The 22,645-nt window shown below is 40.8% G+C and overlaps 1 protein-coding gene across 6 annotated transcripts in view; it reads right to left on the bottom strand.

Moving 5' to 3' along the window:
• rbms3 (RNA binding motif, single stranded interacting protein) overlaps nt 1-22,645 on the bottom strand; it is a 453,566-nt gene that overhangs the window by 181,892 nt on the left and 249,029 nt on the right. The gene's annotated exons all lie outside the window — the stretch shown is intronic.

The following is a 22,645-nucleotide window of genomic DNA, read 5'->3' as shown; positions in this document are numbered from 1 at the left end:
TGTTTGAACATGGTGTTCGTTATGGACAATCCGTGACTAGCACAGAAGTCCAATAACAAAACACCACTCGGATTTTGTCAGAAAATATTTTGTAAATGTGTGACTTATAAATATCAAAACCACTAATTTATTTTTCATAACATACTTGGCTTAACATTGGGAGCAGTTGGTCCAGATAGGGAGTGATGTGAAATAGTTAAGCAAAACATCCCTATGTTGGCTTAATCTCACAGAGACTGAGCATTATTGGACATGGCAGTGTCTCCCTACCAACTTGCTTGTCAATGCTGCCTCGTCCGTTTACTGACAGTTATGAGGTGTTCGTTTAATAACGGTGTACTGGCACTGCAGTAGATCCCCCATCGCTATAGGGCAGAATAATACTGCCAAAAAGCATATTGTGTACAAAACTCTGACTTGTTCTCATGAGTACTAAACTTTTCTGTTCAGATATCTAATGAAGCAGCAGTTCGTAAGATGTTGCGCATAAGGGGCAAAAAGGAAGGAAAAGAGGCATTAGCTGTCAACTGCTGTACAGACAATCTTAAGCAGATACTTAGGGGTCTTATATCAACACATGCAAGCTAAAGAGCTGATTCTGTTTCACTACTTACATCAAATTTAATTTGTGAAAAGTGTGTTAAACGCTACAAATTAGCCAGGGAGAGGTTTTGAATCTATGTCACACACCAAGCAGAGAAGGAGGATGTAGATGGATACTCGCTCTACTGAGCTGGTGGTTTGATAGTAATCACATCTCAATTTTTTTCCCCCTCCCTTTCCTATTTTGTCAACCATTCTCAGTTTTAATGTTCTTCTGCTGTCGGATTCCTTTGGAAGAAAGCAGCCATCTGCTACGAATCACATCATGCTTTGAATCAAATGTAACAACGCAAACATGCAGACATGTAAACACAGGCGTACCAAATGATGGCAGCAGACAAATCACAGTTGCCGAGAAAAACAAAGACATCGCTCAGAACTGAACAGGTTTGAAATATATGAGAAGCCACAACTGGTGCAGGCTCTGAAATAAAACAGTTTAAAATGCATTTGAAGAAAACTAAAACAGTTTCACAAGAATAACACCTTAAGTATGTGACAGATAATATGCATGAAATTCATATAAACAATCAGCAGCCAACAAGATGACACCCTGTGGTGCTGCTAAGACATCTCAGAGAGCGGTCACAGAGAAAGGTCACCTCCTTGATTGTATCATGTGATAGGAGGGAGACAATGTCACTGGGATAACCAAAAGATAGCAGAAAGATAAAATGTGAGACATCAGCACAGTAACCTTCTACGCAACACACGAACAACGCAAAGATACCCAAAAGAATCTGAACATAACAAGGAAAACAAATGCATCAAAGAGAAATGTTGGAAAAACGGCAGCCAGGCACAACATCAAGTATACCACAAGTGAAAGAGAATGTTTGCTATTAGGGTAAAGGATCTACCAGAGACAGTGACAGGCATAACAAAGACAAACAGAGATATAGGAAAGATATAGAGTGAAAAGGAAATAACACAAGTCAACATGCATTTACAAGACTGATATCACAATGCCTACATGCAAAACATCGACACTGCAGAGAAACAAAGGGCAGCAGAGAATCCTGGAAGCTCTAGATAAGACATTCTCTGAATGCATGTGCAGAAAGGCAGTTTTGATGACAATCTATTCTAATAGATGACATATGCAAATAAGCTGTGTAGTAAAATTGTGACTTTCACATAATTGTAAATTGGAAGGAAAATGAAATACTGTTTTTCCAGATTTCTATAACTAGAAACTGAAAGTGTGGCGTGCAAGTACATTTTTAGTGCCCTTTGCTCTGATCAGATGAGACCAAAAACTAACTTTCTGGCCTATTGTAGAGACCATGTTTGAAAGAAAACTACAACCACACTTCATACTGAGCTCAACATTTATATGGTGAAACATTGGGGTGGCAGCATTATGCTGTGGGGATGCTCTTGGTCATCAGGGGCAGAGATGTTTGTCATACTTGAAAGTAAAATGAATAGAGCTAAATAAAATTAAAATAAAAGAAAGGAGTTGCTAAATACTTGAGACTGAGATGGTGGTTCAACTTCCAGCAGGATAATAAACCAAAACATGCAGCATAAGCTACAATTGAATATTTTAGATCAGAGGCTCTCAAACGTCTTAGAACAAGTACCACCTCAGTCACAGATAGATTTCCCAATTACAACCATCTCAACATATTTTGAAAAGATCCTGAACTTGTTCTTTTTAGTTTGTTGTGCCATGTCATGAAAGCAAAACCACAATGTTCTTATCCATTATCAAAACTACACCGATATGGCTGCCTTTCATATAGAAGTTAGTAATGCCGACAGTAAAAAAACATTATTTTCACTTCTAACAATTTGAGTCTCACTAAATCTTTCACACAAACAGTAACATACAGACTGCTTTAGTAAAGAGTTGCTACAGTGTTTGAAAGCACAAACTGCACAGAGATCCAACGTTTTTAGCTTGGATTGCTCACAGTAGTTAGCCTGGTCACTGAGCATACCAATTAGCAAATCCCACAGGCCTCTAGACTTGAGACTAAAACATTGTAACGATGGGTTTGTAGACATTTTTACCTCCAGGTTCCACAGAGAACAGCATTGGTACCTATAGTACTTTTCTCTTGCTCTTGGTGGAAGACACATGCGTTTTCTCCTTCTCCCTCCCTGCTGATCTCTGCTTCAGCTTTTGTCTGTATTTTTCTCAGAGCCTCGTTTTGCATATCCTCCAAACTTTTAAATTATGTATTTGGTCAGCTGGACTCTCAACGTAATTGATCACATTTTTTTTTTTTCATGGGGAAGACAGGGTAAAGGAGACCCCCTTGTCCAGACGGGACGTTCTTCTCTAGATACACAATGGATTCTTGGCAGCAGTGGAAGATTGTGTGCCTGACTACGATATTACTCAAGTACAAAAAATGTCCACATATTTGGACTTTTGATAACAGAATTTCTGCTTTTTGGAGTTGGTGGTTACCTGGCTTATTGAGTGATTCGCAAAATATGGACGGCTGTTCAAAGCTTTCCAAAGCTTCCTGCAATGATGGATGGAGTCTGTAGAGCGATCAACACTCAGACTGAAATGTTAAGAGAGCAGAATCGCAAGCTGGACACGATTCTTGAACACAATTGCAGCCTGGCAGCGATTGGACTCAGAGGTTAAAGGATATAATCTTGGAGAAGTTGTATGCTCAAGATCTGCGAAAAGTACCAGAAATTTGGCTATTTGGATTCGCAATTGAGACATACCAGTAAAACTCTTAAGGTGGTTGGAAATTCACAACTGCCTGAACCACAACATTTATTGTTTTTCTAAATCTGGCACATGTACGACAGTTTGAGAGATATGAGTTTAGATCAAAGCCTGTTTATTGGTGAGAATGACCCATTTCACTCTTGACATAAATCCATTTGAGAATCTATGGCAAGACTTGAAAAGTTGTGTTCACAGACTATACTGACTTAATTTGAGGTACTTTGTGAAGAAGAATGGGCAAAGATTTCACACTAGATCAGAGGTTGCACTACACTTTTTTGTTGTCTTTTGACTGACAGGATCAAAATATCCTGTCATAATCTATTTTTAGCAGTTACTTTATATTTTTTAATGATAATAATTAAACATTCAATAGCATTTATTTTAATTTATCTCGTACTCGTCGTCTTCCGCTTATCCGGGCCCGGGACGCGGGGCATCAGACTTAGCTGAGACACCCAGACGTCCCTCTCCCCAGACACCTCCTCCAGCTCCTCCGGGGGTAGCCCAAGGCATTCCCAGGCCAGCCGAGAGACATAGTCCCTCCAGCGTGTCCTGGGCCGTCCCCTGGGCCTCCTCCCAGTGGGACGTGCCTGGAACACGGACCCAGGAAGGTGTCCAGGAAGCATCTGGTATAGATGCCTGAGCCATTTCAATTGGCTCCTCTTGATGTGGAGGAGCAGCAACTCTACTCTGAGTCCCTCCCAGATGGCCGAGCTACTCACCCTATCTCTAGTGCCGGCCACCCTACGGAGGAAGCTCATTTCAGCCGCTTGTATCCGGGATCTTGTTCTTTCGGTCATGACCCAATGTTAATGGCCATAGGTTTAGGGCAGGAACGTAGACCGACCGGTAAATCGAGAGCTTCGCTTTTCGGCTCAGCTCTCTCTTCACCACAACGGACCGGTACAGCGCCCCCATTGCTGCAGCAGCCGCACCAATCCGTCTGTCGATCTCCTGCTCCATTCTTCCCTCACTCGCGAACAAGACCCCAAGATACTTAAACTCCTCCACTTGAGGCAGGAACTCCCCTCCAATCTGAAGAGGAGAAGCCATTTATATTATACTATTATACTATTTATTTTAAATAGTATTCAGTCCAAACAAGCTGAACAGAGAATCCTCATCAACCAGATGTGGTTTCAACCAGGGTCGACCATGGCAATGGTGGTTGGGGGTTGTCCTGTAACCAGTGGGTTGCTAGTTTGAACCTCCCGCTTTGTCTGACTCATTTGTTGCGTCCTGGGGCAAGACACTTCACCGGACCTGCCTATTGATGATGGTCTGAGGGCTCGGTGGCGCCGATTGTATCCATTTTGTCTCACCTCTGTCAGTCTGCCCCAGCTGTGGCTACAATGTATTCTACCACTGTCAGTGTGTGAACTCATTGTGGTGTAAAGCACTGTGGAATCCTCAGACTTGATTAAGTGCTATACAAGTGCAGGCCATTTACCATCTACCAGATGAATACACATAACTTTATCCGCATTGACAAAAAACGTTGACTGCGCCCGCTTGTCTGCAATCAAATGTCTGTAGTGAAATTGCTGCAGAGGCTATATGTCATGAGGTTTCGGACCTTTGCCTCGGACGGACTGCTTCTCGTGGCTGTTTTGATGTTGTCCTGGAGGCTGAATCTGCACTCTGCTTTCACATTAGCCACTGGAATTACAAGCACCACTTCAGCCAAAGTTTTGAAATCAGGAAACATTTCTCCAATTGAAGTGATCAGAAGTCAGCAAGACTCTCGGAGCGAGGGGTTTCCTCATCCGGCAAGCACTTGCTTCAGTGGGAGGAAACAGCTAATTATTTTGCAAACTTGCGACCTGCTTTAGATGTATTAAGGAGCTAGAGAAGTACCGAAAAGACCTGCAGCTGTAATTGTATTAAAATGTCTTTCTACAAAATATTGATTTAGACAGAAATGCATACAACAGTTTTAAGATTTTCGTTTCTAAACCACATTTAAAAGCCATTTATCCTTTTCCATCGACTTTACAATAATGCTCTACTTTGTGTTGGTCTAGCACATAAAAAATCCAAACTCACAATGAAGTTTGTGGATGTAATATGACAAAATGTGTAACAGTAAAAGAGGCACAAAGACTTGAACATGGCACTGAAACTAAGCTGATAGATGGTAACAATTTTCCAGAGAAAACTAATATAAAGAAAAATTCTAAAATAAGGTTGGAGAAATCAACAAATTCATAGTGTCTCTTTCTTTTTCAGCCCAAAACACATTTGGATCTTTGGAATGAGCTTTAAATGTGCTGATGTTTAGTTTTGTTAGTAATACACCTTGATGGAAAGGCAATGATCTAAAGATCAGCTCACAGGGGGGTAAGACACCCATTCACCATACATCTACCTCTCCCTATTCGATTTCCCTGTCCAAACTGCTGACCATCTTTAACTACATCCAGACCCTGGAGAAAACTGTGCGAGGAAAAGGATCCCCCACTTCACCCCACTTTAAGCTCTACACTTAATCTTCCTGTTCTCCCCCTCATCCATTTCTTCTCCTCTCATTCAAAGTAACACCATTGGAATAGGTCTTGAGTGCTCTGGCCCTTCTGATCTTAGACTTAGATAAACTACACTGACACTTCTTTATATCTTTTGATCCTTTTTTTGCACACAGACAGAAAGGGGAATAATTAAAAAAAACAAGTGTCAAGTGAAAATGCACAAAATATTCAGGAAACAAAGGTGTTTCACTCTTATTCGAAGTGTTGAATAATCTGATACGCAACCTTATTGCAGTTATTATCACCTCTTCTTTCATACCCATGTCCACATACTGAGCAACTCTCTGGAGCAGAGCCAATGAGATGAAAAGAAGGAAAAGAGATCTGTTAACTGCGGCTTTCCTCCTGCTCATCAGGCAGAAGGAGCGACTGACTTTGTGTCAAAGAGCTGATCATCAACTCCAACCCTGATCTGCTCTGCCTGGACTCACAGCTCCCTCTTACTACAGACCTCTCACATATGATTGAAGCAACTAGAAATAGAAACAGTCAGGATAATTTAACTTGGCATATGTGTTGAATTCATTAAAGACGAATATGCTGGGGGCAAGAGAAGGTGGTAGTAGAAGGCAAAAAAAGCATCTATGTGTCAAGTATGTAAATCAGTGTACATCAATGGCACTTTTTGAAGACAAGTACAAAAAATTAAGCCGTACATTTGATTAATTTGTCTATTTACTAATTTTAATATTGATTTTTGTCGCAACACAGACCAGTCAGTGCAAAGACAAATAAAGTGCCTTGCATCCACAAATTCCATTGTACTTTAGTGGGAGTAACTCAAAACTACTGCATAATTATAAAGTGAAAAGAAAATGCTCTATGGTTTTCTAAAAATGTTAAGATTAAAAAGCAGAAAAATATGGTATGCATATATATTTAGCCTCCCTTTATTCTAATACCCCAAAAATAAAATCCAGTGGAACTAAGTCAATATAGATGACGCTGTTTTGTGAAAGCCTTAGACAATTGTTAAAGAACGTAGCTGAACTGAAGAAAACAGAATTTAACTCTATCCCACAGCATGACACTGCTACCATCATGTTTCACCATGGGGAAGGTGTGTTACGGGTAATGTACTATTTCAGTTTTTTTCATACAGTCATTTGAATAAAGAAAAAAAATAATTTTTTGTTTTCATCTATTTGGAAGCACCTTCTTCCACCTTTTTGCTATGTCCCCTACGTGACTTGTGACAAACTGCTTACAGGACCTCTTATGATTTTCTGTCGATAATTACTTTTATTTCGCCACTCTTCCATCAATGACATATTTGATGAGTACACAGCTTATCATAGCTATGTGTACAGATTCCTACACCTGATCTCTGTATCTCTGCATCTCCAGAGTTAACATGGGTCTGTTGACTGCATCTCTAGAGACAAAACATGAAAAAGATCCAGAGTTATGGATTGTTTTGCAAAGTACTGTATACTAAAAAGCTGCTTTATCAGTAGGATAATGCTACAAATAATTCAGATTTAGATAGGTTGAAAACTTTAGAAGAATAGAGGTGCTGAAAAGATTAATAAAAAAGACAAACAATGAAAAAGTCAAAAACACACTTAAACAAAGCCTAAGACAACAGCTGCACTTTGGAATCTTAGGGTTTAACACCTACCTATGGCTGCAAAATACTAAGAAAGTATTCAATTGGAATATTATTGTTAAATATTAAAGCATTGGTATTAGATGTGTTCAACCCACATTTCCCTCACTTCACTTGTCAGTATCTGCAAGCTCTAGCATCTCGTGCAATGGGAGTCATATGTTGGGGGAAAGACAATCAGACTATAACTGTATGGCACTTGCAGTACAGTAACCAAGAAATGTCTCCAGCCCATTGTACTGTATTTCAAGTAGTCCTGTGCAGCAATCCTTTTGCACACATTGGAGTTGCAATTACAACTCCAATTTAAAATGTCGTGCAGCCTAACACTTCACTCTGCCTCAGCATAATAATGGAATTTTTACTTTCTATCTTTTCCCAAGCAGATTAAAGTTAAAGGGCAAACAACACTGCAACACTAGGAGTACTGGCTGCTCCAATCAGGAGCAGGAGTCAGATCGGTACACTTATTCCTGAGACTAATTCCTATAACATGGAGACAGGTTTTTCCAAAGTGCAGAAGCAGATTTGACAGAGAACATATTCCACCCTTAGTCGTTCATAACTTTAAAGCTGATCAGTGAATGATGAACGGGAGATTTGCTTATCCTATCATATTGTCTAGTCCTTGTACAGTTGTTAAAAGACACATTTCTTATAATGACTTTTTTACTACTTTTTATTAGACAAAGAACAAACGTCTCCAGTTTCATTGTTATCCAGCTATAGTATTTTAAAAAAGCTACTCTGTTTTGTACCGTAACATGATATTATTGTTCTGTCAGAACCAAACTGTCAGCTCACAGAATTTGGAAGATATACTAGAAGTGATGCTTAATTCAGTGTATACTAGTCAGGTGAAAAAACCCCAGAAAGAACAAAATATAATTCAATCCTGTAGAGACTCACAATAAGAAACAAAAAATGCGATTAGAGAAGTTACACGATGGATATTTATTTGTTTGGCGCTCAGACCCCAGAGGAAGACATGAATGCTGATAATGCATGAACTGATGAACGTTTTAGGATTAGAATTAGAATTGTCTTCCCCCGGATCTGGTACTGGTGATGGAGAGGAGGCCTGATGGTAATGGAACTGAGAATCCGATGGAGGTGATGGGGTGGAGGAGGGTTGAAGCTCGACTGACAGCTGAGAGATCCATGGATGGGACACTTTAAATGTGGAGCCTTGAAGGATCATTGGCTGAGGATTATTGCAGACTTGAAGCTGATTAGTTGGCGCGGAGACGCCCGGAGAAGCCATTGGGTGAAGCTGGAGGAGGGGTGAGTCTCCCAGATTGAATTTACGTCTTCGACTCCATTTACCATCATGACAATAATACTGACTTGTGACATGTACAAAAGTTAAGTAACTCTTCAGGATCGCCTTTCTACACATCTGAAACTGTATCGTGTATGATTTCCAGGTAAGCCAGGTTGCTATTTCTTTTTCTATTTCTTTGAAGAAAACAAAAGGAGAGTTGGTGATATTTTCTCATAAATTCAGATAAAAACTAGCTAAACCACCTGAAACACATCCTAAACAATACAAATACATTATATACACACTAGGACTTGATGTTTAAGAAAATTAGATTTTTTTCTTTATATTTAGACCAATGATTTTTTTTTTTTTTTTGAGATTTGCTAACACACTACTGCAAGAAGTAGTATAACAGCAGCTTTAAAATCAAATTAGCACCTCATCAAAGTAGTAAAGCTTAAAATCTAAAGCCATGGAACAGTATTAAAAAAAATATCTGTAGGATAATTTACAGAATAAGCTTAGTAGAAACAGGTTTAAAATATACTTACTGCTACTTAAGTACACTGAATTCTATGGCAGGCACGTGTCACAGAATTCAATCTTTTAATGTGTTGTAATAAAATCTATACAGTGTGAGACCACAAGTAGGTACATCTATCTTCTCCATCACCTGGAGGGACTAAAAACTAAACCTGGAACTGTCAAATGTCTCTATCCAAAAGAAATCTGTAATTGAAGCCAAATGCTGGAAGGCCCTGTAGGGATTATGGGTTGAACATCAAAAATGTGTAGGGCTGACACTGCTAAACAGATATAGGAATGGAAGGAGGTACAGCTAGAGGGAATGCATAGATGAGGATATATAAAGGGGCATGAGGGTAGCTGGTAAAGAGGATTCCAATCAGTGAGTTAATTAGCATGTCTGATGAAGACAAATTGAAATGGGTTATCTGAATCAGGAGAGAAACGAGGAGCAGAATTTGACATGCCTTCAGAAAAGCCTAAGAAGCACATGCAAATATTGTGGGAAGACGTTGAGGAAAAACATTTAATATCCTATTCAAGCCTAAGGTTGTGGGAAATAAAAAAAAAGAATTCCTAAAAAATGCCCCAAACTTTCTTGGTTAGAGGTTTGCTTAACACTAAAGCTGTGCCATTGATTTTCTAATACTCACGTCTGTTCCCTGGTTGTCTTCTCAGGGCCAGCTGAGTAAATTAATGGAAAATGTTTCACCTGGTCTATGTGTGTCAGCGTTGAGCGTGGAAGCCCAGTCCTTTGAACGCTGCCTCTGTGGGCTCACTAATTGAGCCAGATCAATTCACAGAGACAGCAAGCAGGTTGGCACAGTTGCCACATCAAAGAGATTCTAATAACTGCACACTGTGGCCATTACTAAGCCTGAAAAAGCCATATTTATGTTTGCTTCAAAGCAAGCCTGGTAGCATTGAACATACTGAGAATGCAGGCCTTGAATGTTCTTTTTAAGCACATGATCTGGACACAAGACTATTTTCTAACACTTTGAGAACAGTATAGATAAAATTCACATAGGCATAAATACAACCCTTCAAAAATTTGCTTTAATTAGGTACAGTTTTGCAAAGAAAGTGAAGAGTCATAATAAAATTGACAAACGACCCTAATGATCAACTGATATTCAACAGGAAACTATCTTTAATACTTCTATATACGAAGGGGGAAAATCACAAATATTTCACATGGACTAAACTTTTGCCAACCAGTTTGCCCATCTTTTTAACTTTCAAGCTATTGACAAAGAATACAGAATTCAGCATCTCTAAGAAGCAAAAACACCTCCGTTAAAGTGAGACCATGCTAAATAAATTAAGAACCTTTTCAACATATAATGCAACATTCATCCTGTACAATTTAACTGAACAAAACAATCTGTCCGAAGGAAAACTAAAAGCTCCAATAACCTTTTTTCATGAGTGTGCCAATCTTTAAACTAAAGAATGGACGATTCAATTTTACCACTTAGTGTTCTGTGACAGGAGGGTAAGTATCCTATCCTCAATATCACACAACTTGACCCAAAATAGTTTTACATTCTACCTTGCAAAAGCTCTCAAAATCAATCAGATTGTGATAACATATGACCCCACAGATTTCCTGTCATATTAAGTTCCAGAATTTGGCCAGGCCGTTTGAAAACTTAATTATTGCTTTATTACTTTATTATCATGCTGACCATCTCTAATTGCTGTATGCTTTGCATACATGTTGAGAATTGAAATCCCTCTTCATCTTCAGCTTTCAAGTAAACATTTAAAGGTTTTGTGTCAAAACGGACTGCCATTTGGAAGCATTAATAACTCTATCAGCCTTGACAAAAACCTCAGTTCCTTCTGAAGTAAAGTGACCCCTGAGCATGATGCTACAATCTTGTTTTCTACCATTTGTAATCTTGACAAAAAGGATCAACTCTGATTTCATCAGACCATAACACATTCTCCAACATTTTGGGATATTTTCATTGGAAGAAAAAACTTCTGTCCCTTTGTTATATGGAGAACACAACAGGTACTTACTGGAAATCTACACAGCTCCTTCAATGTTATTATGCTATTTTATTGCATGACATAAGTATTTGACACATAAGAAAAACAAAACTTAATATTTGGTACAGAAACCTTTGTTTGCAATTACAGATATCAGATGTTTCCTGTAATTCTTGATGAAGTTTGGACCAGGGATTTTGGACCACTCCTCCATACAGATCTTCTCCAGATCCTTCAGGTTTTGGGGCTGTCGCTGGGCAATATGGACTTTCAACTCCTTCCAAAGATTTTTGATTGGGTTCAGGTCTGGAGACTGGCTAGGCCACTCCAGGACCTTGAAATGCTTCTTACGGAGGAACTCTTAGTTGCCCTGGCTCTGTGCTTCGGGTCGTCATGCTGGAAGACCCAGCCATGGTCCATCTTCAATGCCCTTACCGAGGGAAGAGGTTGTAGGCTACAATTTCCCGATACATAGCCCCATTCCATATTCCCCTCAATACGGTGCAGTCATCTTGACTTGACCCCTTCACAGAAAAGGGGTCAGGAAAAGGGGTCATGCCCCTGTTAAAAATCCCCTGAATTTTTAACAGTGGCATGATTACTTTTGAGAGCAAATATAGATCTAGCAAGCCAATAGGATCTCAGTGTGAGACCAGGTCGTGGGGCAGCAGGCTCAGTAGAGGCACCCAGACTTCCCTCTCCCCAGACATCTCCTCCAGCTCCTCCGGGGGAGCCCAAGGCGTTCCCAGGCCAGCCGGGAGACAGTCCCTCCAGCGTGCCCTAGGCTGCTTCCTGGTCCTCCTCCCGGTGGGACGTGCCTGGAACACCTCCCGAGGAAGGCGTCCAGGAGGCATTCGAAATAGATGCCCGAGCCACCTCAACTGGCTCTTCTCCATGTGGAGGAGCAGTGGTTCTACTCCGAGCCCCTCCTGGGTGGCAGAGCTCCTCACTCTGTCTCTAAGGGAGTGCCCGGCCACCCTACGGAGGTAGCTCATTTCAGCCGCTTGTATCTGTGATCTCGTTCTTTTGGTCATGACCCAAAGTTCATGGTCATTGGTGAGGGTGGGAACGTAGACTAACCGGTAAATCAAGAGCTACGCTTTTTGGCTCAGCTCTCTCTTCACCACAATGCAGCGGCACAGCGTCCCCATTACTGTGGTAGCGGCACCGATCCATCTGTCATCTCCCGCTCCATTCTCCCCTCACTTGTGAACAAGACCCCAAGATACTTGAACTCCTCCCCTTGAGGCAGAAACTCCCCTCCAACCTGAAGAGGACAAGCCACCCTTTGCGACTTGGAGGAACTGATCTTCATCCCAGCCACTTCACGCTCGGCTGCAAACCGCCCCAGTGCATGCTGTAGGTCTTGACTAGAGGGGGCCAGCAGGACCAGGTCATCTGCTAAAGAAGAGACGAAATCCACTGGTCCCCAAAACAGACCCCCTCTGGCCCTTGGTTGCGCCTAGAAATCCTGTCCATAAAAGTTAAGAACAGGACCGTTGACAAAGGGGAGCCCTGCCGGAGTCCAACATGCACCAGGAACAGGTCCGACATAGTGTCGGGAATGTGGACCAAACTCCTGCTCTGCTTGTACAGATTCCGTACTCCTGAAGCACCCTCCACAGGGCACCACGAGGGACACAGTCAAATGCCTTCTCCAGATCCACAAAACACATGTGGACCATTTGGGCAAACTTCCATGAACCCTCAAGTACCCTGCAGAGGGTGTAGAGCTGGTCCAGTGTTCCACGGCCAGGACGAAAACCACACTGTTCCACCTGAAGCCGAGGTTCGACTATAGGCTGGACTCTCCTCTCCACCCCCGATGCCCTGCCACCGTGGAGCTTTTTAATCACTTCGGTGACTTCAGCCTGGCTGATGAAAGAGTCCAACCCCGAGTCCCCAGCCTCTGCTTCCACCAAGCACTGTGCTCCCCTCCTGAGGTCCCGGAGGGTTTGCCAGAATCGCTTCGAGGCCAACCGGTAGTCCTTATCCATGGCCTGACCGAACTCCTCCCAGGCCTGAGTTTTTGCCTCTGCCACAGCCCGGGCCACAGGACGCTCGGGCTCACGGTACCTGTCAGCTGCCTCAGGAGTCCCATGACCTAACCACAGCTGATAGGCCTCCTTCTTCAGCTTGACAGCATCCCTTACCGCTGGTGTCCACCACCAGGTTCAGGGATTACCACCGCCACAGGCACCGCAGACCTTACGGCAACAGCTATGGGCAGCAGCATCAACAATAGACGCGGAGAACATGGTCCACTCGGACTCTATGTCTGCAACCTCCCCCAGAATCTGGTCAAAGCTCTCCCGGAGGTGGGAGTTAAATTACATTCTTGGCTGAGGGCTCTCCCAGACATTCCCAGCAGACCCTAACTATACACTAGGGTCTGCCAAGTCTGTCTGGCTTTTCCCTCTTCCAGTGGATCCAACTCACCAACAGGTGGTGATCAGTGGACAGCTCAGCCCCTCTCTTCACCCGAGTGTCCAAAACAAAGCGATAGAAAATGACTGACTGAACCCATTTTTTTAGATTGCTATATGTTTATACCTAATTCTGTTTTTCATCTCCAAATTAATCCGTCAAAAGCATGAAACGTTTGATTATCTTCTATAATGTACAATAAAAATATGTGCACAACTTGGAGACAAAATTCTGAATTTAATTCTTCCATAGATGTTAATCTCTGTGGCTAAAGAGAGGAGAACTAATGTTGCAAAAAAAATACAAGTTGGACTCTGCAGGTCTCCATATTCATATATTTAGTGCAACCTGCGCTGTGAATCTGACAATGCTTAATGCTGATCTCTGAAGCTTAAATTGTTTTTTCACAAGGGGATTCACTTAAGGATTAAAAATGATGCCTACTACAGTCATCACAGATGTTAAACATGAATTAAGTCAAGCTGATGGCTTTTGCAGCACGGTGTGGTCCATGTATTGAGGCTGCACAGCTTTGGTAAACTCTGGAGAACATGTACAGACAAACCTGCACTGCTTAAATAAAAGCTTTGATGCACTGCACTCAAGTCACTGTATTTATTCTTCCATTAACACAGCTGGCCATTAGTTTGCTAACATGTAAAAGCAGAGTAGGCAGCAGAGGGTAAATGTAATTGTCATGTCAGACTTTCTAAGGTAAGTACATGGCCATTTTCTGGAAACAGTAAACCTAATCCATATTGTAGCATGAAAAATAAAAGCACTTTGTCATTGGGTTCTGGACACCACCACTCTAATTCATAGAATCATTAGTTATGCTGATGCTGTCTGTTGCCAGTTATCTCCTTCTCTCCATGATTCATTTTCTCACTCGCCTCTCTCTGCTTGATAAGTGATAAGTTTGTAACTTTGTTCATTAGTGTTGGCCTGTCTCCTGCTGTACAGGCTGTCTGAGGTGATATAATGGGTTGTAAAGCTCTGGCTCTCCTCTTCCAGCTCACACTCTTTCTGCAGGGTCTCACTTTTTGTCCCCCTCTCAACTTCCATTTTTCTTGCAATCCTTCCTACCTTTTCTTTTCACTTCATCTCTTCTTCACTCTGACTTGCTGTATCTCCGTTTTCTCACTTTCTCTCACGTTCTCAGCTCGGCACGTTGCCGCGTTGCTCTGCAAAATAATTTACCACATGCAGTGCTCCCGCGTATGATTGAAGCATAATTAGACAGCAGAGGCAGGGGAAGCCAGCAGAGGTGCTTGGGAGCCAGCGTTGTCAGATGGTCCGTCTCACTCTCACTGGCTTTGCCCTTCAAAACTATCACTTCTGCAGTAGGAGCAGGGAGGGGGTGTTGTGATAAGCCACTCCTGAGCTAACTTTGGCATAAAAAGTTAGACTTTGTCTTTTTGGAGGAGTAAAATTATCTCCCAGCACTAAAGATACTTCCAAATATTGTTCTTATTTACAATGTCTTGCCAAAGTGTTTTTACCCCTTGAATTTTTCACATTTTGTCATGTTACAACTATAAACTTTAAAGTATTTTATTGGATTTAGATGCAATAGACCAAGAAAAAGTAGTGCATTATTGAAAAAAATCGATTATTTTCAATTGTATTTTCCCCCCCAAATTTTGGAAGGTGTGGCATGCTTTTGTATTCAGCCCTCTATAGTCTGATACTGCTAAATATAATCCAGTGTAACAAATTTCCTTCAGAATCCACCAAACAAATAGAATTCAGTGGTGTGTGTCCACTGCTGTTCTGCAAAGCATGAAACACACACCAAAAAGGTTAGGGACAAAGTTAAGAAGAAGTTTAAAGCGGGGTTATAAAACAATATAGCAAGCTTTGGACATTTCTTAACATGGTCTTTCTCCTAAACTGCAGACCAGGCAAGGAGTATAAATAATCAGAGAAGCAACCAAGTAGCCCAAAGGTGCTCTGAAGGAGCTGAAGATATCCACAGCTTGTTTGGAAGAATCTGTCAACTCTAAAACTGTTAGTCATGCAAACCACAAATCTGGCCTTTATGGAAAAGCAAGAAAATAGCCATTTTGAAAGAAAGCCATAAGAAGTCCAGCCATGTAGGGGGACATAGTAAACTGGCAAGAAGCTGCTCTGATCAGACAAGATCTCACAAGGTTATTATGCTTACATGCAAAATCCCCATGTATGACAGAAAACTAATACACCGTTTCCATGGCAAAACATGGTGGTGGTTGCATCATAAGGTGGGATACTTACCTGCAGCAGAAATAGGGAAGTTGCAAAAAACCTAAAGAGTGGGATACAGTTTCACCTTACAGCCAGAGCTGCATTAGAGGGGTTTAGGTAAGACCTAATAATGTGTTAGAATGGCCTAGTCAAAGTCCAGACCTAAAGTCATCTCAGAATCTGTGAAAAGACCTGGGAAACTGCTGTTCACATGTGTTCTACCTTTAATCTCTCTGACCTTGAGCTATTTAGCAAAGATACATAGGCAAAACTTTCATGGATATTTGAATATATATTTGTACTGTATTGCACCGGCTACGCCAAAACAAATTCCTTGTATGTCCAAAAACGTACTTGGCAATAAAGCTTTTCTGATTCTGATTCTGATTCTGAATATTTTTGCAAGACACTGTAAGTTATTGCCTTTATCAATAATGAAAGTCTTGAAATCATAAGTGTCAGATTTGTTCCTAAAAATATATTCATGCATGGTAAACCAAAAGCTTCGGGTTTCGACCTGAAGGAAGCCTAAGTTTTGTGTTGCTTTTTATCTGAATGCTTTTCTTTTTAAAGTGAAATGTTTTCATGCCATACTTAGGCAGTGAAGGGCATTATTCATGTTACTGTTAGCTGTACATAGATGTTGACTTTGGTGAGCATAAAATATGGAAGGCTTGAGCTGTTGTGAGTAGCTATGATCATTAAGATGCCCATGTTGATGGCAGCTTCAGAGGAAAAGTGCTGATCACCACAGTGACACCATATGCTCTGCCAACAAACACTGAGGCAGATGTCAGAGGGGAATTGGCATTACAATCAAAGTGGCACACATCGCTCAGGAAGGTGCGTGATGCTGCTGAGCGAGCACCTGAATCCCCAGTGTCTGTCCAATTATCCCGCTGTATAAAGAGTACGGAGTATTCCAGGCCTATTTTCTCCAGATTTAACACATACTGTGGAAAAAAGCAGGCCTCACCAGGCTAGATGTTGTCAGCAACCAACTGTAACAGCACTGTCAGCCATCCCTTTGATTACCGCCCAGAGGTCACCCTGTGTTGAGCCGAACCGTGCGGTCCGGTGTATCATCGGTGCTGAGACGTCAGAGGAGTCACCTTTAAAGGATAATAAGAGGACTGCTGACTGACTGCAGACCACCTGGGAGGGGGATCTGTGTTTTTTCACATGAATATAAATGTGATATTGACAGGAAATATTCACAAGGAGAAAGAAAGGAACAGACAGCAGAAGAGACGGAGCGAGGGACAGGAAGCGAAAGTGAAAATTCATCAGAAAGAGACAGCAGGACTCATCACTCAAGTTTGTTTCACACTGTTGACGCTTCTGCTGTTGATTGCTCTTTGATGGACGAGTGGTTTCTTGGTTTTGTCAGAAACATTTAGGATTCAGTTCAAGAACGCATGTTTATAATGTTTTTAACATAATTTCCCTACTATCTGCAAAGTGAATGGAAAGGGGTGCCTCTCTGCCTGCTCTTACTTCTAAGAAGTCCAGAAATATTGCCAAAGAAGCACAAAAGGCTTCATTACTACCGCTTGCACTAGAGGATACAGCTTCAGAATGACATTGCCTGCTGATGATTAAACTTTTAGATAGTGGTTCCATAACAATTTAGTGTCTGACCCACATAGAAGACCCACACTTGTAACCCTAACTATTGTTGATAGAGGAACTCAAACATAAGCCAGCGGTTGGCTAGTAAGTCAATTATTAACGGCATGATACCAAAAAGCCAAATAATCCATTATATCTATTTTTTTGTAGTACGGTTATCTTTTGCAACCAGTGGAAAAATTATGAATGGCAGTAAACTGACAAAGTAACTGCACCTCAGATTGAACACACATTACACATAGTGAAACATGGTAGTGGCAGCAATTCGCTCTGGGGATACTTTCCTTCAGCAAGAAGGACAAGAAAACTGCTCAGAGTTGATAGGAAGGTGGAGTGGGCTAAATACATTCCAAAGTCGTTAGAAATTGCCTAAGACGCCCAGAAGTCCAGACCTACATTAACCTAAAAATTTATGGCAAGACTTGAAAATTGCTCTTCACAGACACTCTTATTCCAATTTGGTAGAGCTTCAGCTAATCTGTAGGAAAGGATGGGGAACATTTTTTGTCTCTTTACTGGTAAAATACGTTGGGCTATAAATCAAATCTTGCCAGTTGTGCACCAAAGGTCTCACTCCTTTTATAATTGATTAGTAATAATTGATATAGGTCCATGATTGTTATGGCTGGTGTGTTTGACAGCTTAAATTAGTGGTTCCCAAACTTTCTAGCTCAGAAACAAAACATTTTCAAAAACATCTATGCCCCAAGTCATTTTTACCTGTTCATTACTAGTATTTTTATCTTTCATAACCAACTGCAAAAATATGCAATTTGCAATCATTTTTAAAAGTAACTTTATTCATGGCTTATGTCTAACAGTTTATGTGTAATCTTTTGAAAATACTGCCATACAGATTTAATTATTTTCAGATATCGTTTCCCCCAGACTAGAAGAAATAAATATCCAACATGCCATTAATAAATAATATGAAGCAAAAAACAGGACATTTTGCATGAAGAAACTAACTCATTTGCATTTATACTCTTTCATCTTTACAAGTATCACAGGATTTCTAGTCAAAGTTCATACTGGAAACAAAAAATCTCCATGGGATATTAGGGTTGCTTTGCTAATTCTCGGCTGTACACGCTGGAAAAATAAAGTAGAAAAGGGACAGCTTTGTTTTCATCCGGGCTGTTATCAGCAAAAGCCGACTGCAGCGAGAATAGGGAGGGATGATTTCCATAAAGACTGCCTGTTGTCTGAAAGCAAGCAGCTGTCAGGCGGAATTACCTCTCCGACACAGACACCACAATCGAGGGCGCCCTTCCCATAATTCAGTCTGATTGGCTCAAGGGGAAAATGGCAGCCTGTGGAGAGTGAGGCGAGCGGCTGGTTGACAGGTTTGCATCTGCGAGGCTTGATGTGGCGTTTGCCTGTTATCATTTTGTCTGCTCAACGTGTCAGTTTTCTCACTTCGGAAAGCTACCTGAACAAAGTGGCACAAAGAGTAGAGTCCGTGCTGTGAGGAAGCAAATAGGTGCCTGTGCTCTGTTTATCAACCCTCCCACACACAAAAGGTGATGAGGAAAATAAATATCTCTCCCAAGGCTTTAAGCTCTTGTAAATGAAGAAGTTTTGTTATTTTTCCTGGAAATAGTATTTTTTTTCCTGGCAGATACAGATTTCCAGTTTTATTTGATTTCAGGGCTGCAGTTTCTGATTTTGAACAATTCCCCTTTTTTTTTAAGGACAGTCACACATAAAAAACTGTGCAGAAGAATCATTGACATCACATTCCCATTTAAATATGAGTTCATGAGGCATGTAATTATTAAACCGAAAACAAAGGTGGTTGTTGCATTTATAGACGAAAACCTGCAGGCATTCTTGGTTTCGATGCATTTAGGAAATTGGCCTGTCCAGGTTGTACCCCGCCTCTCACCCATAGACTGCTGGAGATAGGCACCAGCTTCCCGCGACCTACTATGGAATAAGCGGTAGAAAATGACTGACTGACTGATCATTTGACACTGATTTAAAGAAAAACATATCCTTTAAATTTATATTTTTGCAGTATATATTTATTTAATATATCTCGTATTATTATTATCACGTTGATTTATTTATTGACACCAAACAAGAACATACCAACAAACACTATAATTTTTGAACAATAATGGACTAACATTACTTGTTTTTGTAACTTTCTTGTCATCCTTGAACTTGTTCACTTCCTCATTTTCCATTTTCTTTAACGATGAAGATCCTATGTTTTAAAGTATACTATATATTTGCACTAATTAGGACCAAAACGGAACTGTAATTTATATTTATCTGCACCGTGCATGTACACGTACGAAAAAACTCTCATACTGTACAGTGCCAAGTTCATGTGCAAACCTGCACACTTAGATACTACCAACCCCCCTAACCTATGCTAAGTGCTCTTATCTGTGGCTTATGTGAAGGTGAGTGACAGGGAGGGTGGTGCAGGGTGAATTGTCCTTTAGGTGTCTTAATTATGGCCCTCCTCCCTCTCGCTGTCACCATTCCCCAGGGGAGAGCAAGACAAAAGGAAGGCAATGTTTCATCTCTGCTGCCTTGGTATTTTAAATTCCTAGGGGAGTTAGAGGAGGGAGACAGGGAAGGAAGAGAAAAACCAAATGACGGCTTCTCTTTTTCCTCTGTTTCTTGCCTCCTTTGCAGCTGTGTTTAAAATAAGGCATCTTAATAAAATAGCTTTAATGGCGTCAAAGCAGGGGAAAAAGGCACAACTTGATTACTGTGACGGTTTTATTTAATGAGCTCAAAGCCTCTGGCTCTAACTTGGTATTCGTTTATTACTTTGTTGTGGGGAGATATATGTGACAAAATGGAGCAAGGGGAGTGGGAGAATCATGCAAAATGTTCTTTATATGGAAGTTGTCTTTGGCATTAGCATTTTTCTTTGTGATTTGCAGAACTCAGCCTTTTCTTACTGTTATAAGAAATACTGCTGTGCCATTTATTTATTTTTTAGTTAAAATAAATGTATAACAAAAACACAAATAACATTTAAATGTAGGTATTTTTTAAATAAGAGAAATAAAAAAAAAAAAGTGAAATATAATAAAAAAGAAAAATATATAAAACAGAATAAGAATTAGAATCAGATTCTGAATCAGAATCAGCTTTACTGCCTTGTTTGTATGTACGAACTTGGCACTAAAGCTGATTCTGAAAAAACAGTTGCATAGAAAAACTGAAAAAACCCCAATATCTTTTATAAAAAAATAAATAAATACTGTACTAATCATAAATATATGTTGCACAATATGGAAAGGGGTGAGTGTCCAAGACAGTTTTGGCAGGTAGGGTACCCAAAAACATCACATGTAATAATTGATGAATATAAATTGCACTGGATGTTGGCCAGCTAACATGTGATGGGTGAAAATAAAGATGTGTATTAATATGTGCAGGTAAAATGGCATCAAACAAAAGAAAAGAACTAAAAGCAGAGGGGAGGCATTAGGAGGTGGAGCCTGTAGAGTGATGGTAGTGAAGCCTGGTAAAAAGATGTTAGAGAGATGCAGAGGGAGTCTATAAAAGCAAACTACTCCTTAATGTCTCTCACAAGTGTGATAAAAGCCCAGGTTGCAGCACAAAAAGCATGCTGGCCTTTCCATTTGAGCGAACAGACCAAGGGGGCATTCATAGCTCAACTATTATACATAAATGCTAATAGAAAATGATTTTATGAATGCACCCACACTCACATGCAAACAAAGATTGTCCAAAAAAGGTCAGCTCCTTTGTTTTGGGACACAGAACACCCTCAGATAAAAATATTGACAGAGAAAAGGTGAGCAATGCTTTAAAATGAGATTGACAAAGATCCTATCTGTATTCTGAGAGTCTGCTCTCTTATAAATATTGGAAGAAGGACACTGGTGGGGAGAGGAAACGGCCAAATGGTGCATTTGAGAAATGGCACACCTGAGCACCAGGCGGGATATCATCTCCTCCTGTCAGATCCCATCCAATTTGATCAAAATAATCGCCACCTTCATCGTTATCATTAATTCTGTCATCTTCACTGGCGCTATTCTCCATCTCATCAGCCGATTTTTGGCTTCAAGTGGGGGGGATTTTTGGGGATCAGATCAAATGCTTACATCTCATCTCTGAAAATCACTCATGGTGCACCCCTCAAAGTCATCACCATATTTATTGCTTCAGTGGTGCTGAAATTTTTTCCACCTATTTAGCTATTCGGACACTTGAATATTTGATTGGTGCCAGAGCAGCACAGAGAAAGGCTCCCGCTGGGCTTTGTTTAACAACAAACCATTGTTCCACTAACAAGGAAATACAGGTGAATCTCAATAAATTAGAATATCATTGAAAGGGGAAATGTATTCAGTAAATAAATTTAGAAAGTCAAAATCCTTTATGAGATAGATTGACTATGATCTGTGGTATACTTCAAGAATTTATATTAATTATGATGATAATAGCTTTTGGCTAATGGAAACCCACAAATGAAGTTTTGACGAAAATTCAATCCGGAAGACTCCCTCCTACCTCAGCCGGTCCAGTGGCTCCTCCATGCGTCTCCGCCCATCCAATCAGCATCAAGTCCACACCTTCTCTCCATCCAATCATCTCCAAGGCTTCGCTTTAAAGATTCTCATCGGCAAGATTCTCTCACTCTTCCGCTGAGCTTTGACCCATCTCCTCCCCATCTCCTCCTTCTGGACTCACAACAACCCGATCCTTCAGGCCTCCACTCCACCACCAGTCGGATTCCGGGGGGAAGACATCTCTAATTTAATCCTAAAAATACTCATTCAAGCCCTCATCATTCGCAGCGTTCAGGTCTTCCCCCGGGGTCTGAGCGCCAAATAAATTTATATAAAAAATTTACTTCTAATAGCCTTTCTTTGTGTTTTCCATTTGTAAGTCTTACAGGATTGAATTAAAGTTTCTCAGAAAATTTGAATTTTACACAAGATAATAAAAAAGGATTTTTAAAACAGAACACAATAATCATCAACAGCTGATGGCCATTGACACCCACAAGCAGACACGCTTGCCATTACAGCAATTACACACACATTAATACACTCACACAGACAAACTCGACATTCAGCCCACATCACCACTCTGAAACAAACTGCACCCTCATTTGTACACAT

The sequence above is a fragment of the Girardinichthys multiradiatus genome, chromosome 13 (assembly GCF_021462225.1).
Source record: "Girardinichthys multiradiatus isolate DD_20200921_A chromosome 13, DD_fGirMul_XY1, whole genome shotgun sequence".
Lineage (NCBI taxonomy): Eukaryota > Metazoa > Chordata > Actinopteri > Cyprinodontiformes > Goodeidae > Girardinichthys > Girardinichthys multiradiatus.
This window is presented reverse-complemented; position numbering and strand designations above follow the sequence as displayed.